Here is a 4,808-nt window from a genome sequence, read left to right on the forward strand (position 1 = left end):
GGAGGAGGAGGAAGAGGGGAGAAGAAGGAGTATTAGGTGAGGTGGTAGAGGAGGAGGAGGAGGAGGAAGAGGAAGACGAAGAAGAAGAGGAGATGTTGGGGGTATAAGACAGAGCATTAGGTGGGGTGAGGTAGAGATGGAGAGAGGAGGAGGAAGAGGGAGAAGAAGAAGAGGTGTTTGTGGTGGAGGTAAGAGGTGGGGAGAGAGGAAGAGGAAGAGGGGGGGGCGGGTGATGGTGGGGGGCGGCGATGGAGGGGGGCGAGAACGAACCCTGAATACCATGGCAGCATTTGTGGGTCAAGGGAGAAGGCGGGGAAGGTGCATAGAGCCGGCCATCTTGGGGTGCCTAAGAGAACCGGGCAATCCGTCCTTCCCTTGTCGAAGTCACATAAATAGATAGAAAGATAGATAGATAGATAGATAGATAGATAGATAGGTAAAGGAACTGACGAGGAAAAGAAAGAAAAGATAAGGACAGCAAATGGACGTTGAAAGAAAGGAAGAAAAGAAAGATAAATTACCCAAGATAAAGAAAGAGAGATAAGTAGATAGATAGATAGATAGATAGGAAGATATATAAAGGAGCCGAAGAGAAAGAAAATAAGGAAAGAAAATGAACGCTAAAAGAAAGAAAGGAAGATAAATAAGCCAAGATAAAGAAAGAGATTAAAAAAAAGAGGAAATTTCACAAAAAAAAAAATCAACACAGATCATAGGCACAGATAGATAGATAGATAGATAGATAGATAGATAAAGAGTCAGAGAAAGAAGGAATATGATGAAAAACCGAGAAAGCGAAGGAGAGGAATAAGAAAAACAGGAAGAGAGAGAGATGGATAAATAGGGGAATAGGCAAGGCTTTAGACATAGATAGATAGATAGATAGATAGATAGATAGATAGTCAGGGAAAGAAGAAATATGATAAGAAAGCAAAAAAGATGAAGAGAAAAACAGAGAGAGAGAGAGAGAGAGAGAGAGAGAGAGAGAGAGAGAGAGAGAGAGAGAGAGAGAGAGACGTGAATGAAAAGAGGAAGAAGAAAGGAAGAAATACCTAAGAAATGAAGACTTTAGATAGATAGATAGATAGATAGATAGATAGATAAATAGAGGGAAAGAAGAAATAATAAAAAAAATGAAAGAGGGAAGCAAGAAAAGAGTAAGATGAATATAGATAGACAGATAGATAGATAGATAGACATATTAATAGATACAGACACAAACACACACACATACACACCGATAGATAATAGATAGATAGAAACATAAATAGATACATAGATAGATAAACACAATCACACACACACATAGATAGATAGATAGATAGACATATTAATAGATAGAGACACAAACACACATACACACACACACCGATAGATAATAGATAGATGTATAGTTAGATAGATAGAAACATAAATAGATACATAGATAAACACAAACACAAACACATAGATAGATATATAGATAGATAGACATATTAATAGATAGAGACACAAACACACATACACACACACACCGATAGATAATAGACAGATGTATAGTTAGATAGATAAACATAAATAGATACATAGATAGATAGACACAATCACACACACAGATAGATAGATAGATAGATAGATGAGGGAAACTTGTTTGTATGTACGTAGAGAAATACACGGTCAAAATCAACACACACACACACACACACACACACACACACACACACACCTCACCTGTCATATATTAATAAAGCCCAGAATGACTCAGGACTCAATGAAGATCGCGTTCCTGGCCCGCTCCCAAACCTTACACCTCCCCCCCCCTTCCTTACCCTTCACCCCCTCACCCCCCTCACCCACAAACACACATCCTCACCCCTTGCCTACTCTACATACCCTATTTACCTCATTACACCTTCTCTCTCCCTCTCTCTATCGATGTCCATAAGGCTAAGTCCGTATTTCCAAACATATCTTCACCTCAGTTTGCCTAAGAGTGAAATGACTAAATATTGGAGGACGAGAGACGGAGGAGGAATAGAAGTTAAAGATAGAGAAAAGAGAAGGAGAAAGGGAGGATAAGATGGGGAGAGATGAACAGATGAGGCAAAGAGAGGGAGGAGAAGATGAAGGACGAGGATAAGAGAGGGTAACGTTGTCTGTGTGGTAGTTGCTGGGATTTTCAAGGAGTGTATTGTGATCCTAGTGAGAGTTTGACACGCCTTCTGCATCTTGAAAGGGGAAATCACCCATGAAAACCCGGGTAATCTGATCTCTGGTCTTGGGGAATGGTCGTAATGGCAGCCTGATACGTTTAATAATATGGACCATGGAGTGTTTTGTGATCCCAGTAAGAGTTTGACACGCCTTCTGCATCTTGAAAGGGGAAATCACCCATGAAAACCCGGGTAATCTTCTCTATGGCCTTGGAGAATGGTCGTGAAGGGAGCCTGATACGTTTAACAATATGGACCATGGAGTGTTTTGTGATCCTAGTGAGAGTTTGACACAGCTTCTGCATCTTGAAAGGGGAAATCACCCATGAAAACCCGGGTAATCTTCTTTGTGGCCTTTGAATCTATTTGAAAAGCCTCTCGTGGTAGAAGTTGCTGGGGTTTTCATGGACTGTTTTGTGATCCTAGTGAAAGTTTGACATGGCTTCATCATCTCGAAAAAAAGAAGCACCCATTAAAACCCGACTAATCTTTTTTGTGGCATATGAAAATAGTTGTTGTGACAGCCGAAAGCGTCTACGAGCTTTTTAATACCAGACACTGAGAGGCATCACACAGCTCCTGGTAATGGCAAAAGGATTCAACAAGGCCTCAGATATGAATGGATCTAAATGAAGTCCAAAAAACGCATAGGTACGAGAGGAAACACATAAAGCCTTTCTAATCTATTCGCTCAAGTCACGAACTCTGTGGGCGTCCCCGTGGCCTCCTCCACTCAAAATTCTCTCTTTCAAAACAACCCGATGAGCTGGGTCGGCTTCTGGGTAGCGTGCCACGTGCCCGTATAGCCGGAGTTGGCGCTGACGGACTATGAGGGTAATATATGTCGTTTTACAAGACAAATCGCAGCCCAAGAACACATATTTGACAAGGCTTTCGTAGGAGTTGTGGGCATTTCCAAGGGTAGTTTTATGACCCTGGTGGTAGTGTGAGTCTTCTTCTGTACCGTGAACCTGAAGAAACACTCATTAGAACCCGACTGACCCTCTCTTTGACCTTTAGAAATTAGCCGCCCAAGAACACATATTTGACAAGGCTTTCGTAGGAGTTGTGGGCATTTCCAAGGGTAGTTTTATGACCCTGGTGGTAGTGTGAGTCTTCTTCTGTACCGTGAACCTGAAGAAACACTCATTAGAACCCGACTGACCCTCTCTTTGACCTTTAGAAATTAGCCGCCCAAGAACACATATTTGACAAGGCTTCCGTAAGAGTTGTGGGGATTTCCAAGGGTAGTTTTATGACCCTGGTGGTAGTGTGAGTCTTCTTCTGTACCGTGAACCTGAAGAAACACTCATTAGAACCCGACTGACCCCCTCTTTGACCTTTAGAAATAGCTGATGTGACAAGCGAGAGTCTTGTAATACCAACCGATGTCGAATCAGTCTCACGGTGTAATCGCCGGTTTGACACAAGGTCATTCCAGCGATACCCCATGATCCTGCGTGGACACTTATTAACGAAGGCATCACTCCTGGAGAATCTTGGAGAGGCTGTATATAAAAAAAAAGATTAAAAGTCCAGCTGGCGTGTGCTGAGAGTGAGGATACAGATTAACCCCTGAATTATAGACTTGTGATTATAGACGTTTTTTCCTCTCTTGTTTTTAATACCCCAAACTTGTGTATTAGCTCTTGAGTGTGGGCTGGGGACGACGGGGGGGGGAGACGGGGGAGGGGAGGTAAGCAGAGACCGACGCTCCAGGTCCTAAAACACGATATTTGTTTGCGCGTGTAGGTTTTATAATTACCAGAAGGGCAGGGCGCAGCTGTCCACACTTAGGAGTCCACGCAAGGTTGAAGAGGCGGGCTGCATAAGGTGAATTTTAAGGGATAACTGAGATGACGATGAGGAGGAGGAGGAGGAGGGATAGTATTGTTGTTGTTGTTGTTGTTGGTGGTGGTGGTGGTGGTGGTGGAAGCAGAGAAATAAAAATCTTATTATTATTATTATTATTATTATTATTATTATTATTATTATCATCGTCATCATCATTAATACAAAATGCTGTACTATAAACTTTCTTCAAATACACACACACACACACACACACACACACACACACACACAATACCCCCCCCCCCACCACACACACACATACACACACACACACACACACACACACTCCATAACCTTAACCCACTTTCACACATTAGCGTCGATATGTTATGAGCGCTCTTTGCTATTCATCTCCATAATTACGAGGCGTTGATATTCCGGGCGGGTCGGCAGCGGCGGGTCAGCGCGATATACAGGGGTGAGAGTGGGCCCCTTGCAGCGACGGACCCGGCTGGAACACTTGGGAGAGGTTGATTCTACACTAGATAACACCTCGCGGATTGGTGCCTGGTGGTGATGTGTATTAGAGGTGCTCTCTCTATGTGTCGCTGTCTGTCCCTCTCTCTCTCTTTCCTCTCATCCCCTTCCTTCTTAATCTCTTCCCATCTCTCCCAAACACACACCCTTCCATTAACACCATCTATTCCCTCCCCACTTCCCCTTTTCTCCCCTCTCTCTCCTCCCCCCTCTCTGTGTCGCTGTCTGCCTGTCTGTTTATCTATCTACCTACGAGTCTGTGTGTGCCTAGGTCTGTCTCTTCGT

Source organism: Eriocheir sinensis, chromosome 70 (assembly GCF_024679095.1).
Source record: "Eriocheir sinensis breed Jianghai 21 chromosome 70, ASM2467909v1, whole genome shotgun sequence".
NCBI lineage: Eukaryota > Metazoa > Arthropoda > Malacostraca > Decapoda > Varunidae > Eriocheir > Eriocheir sinensis.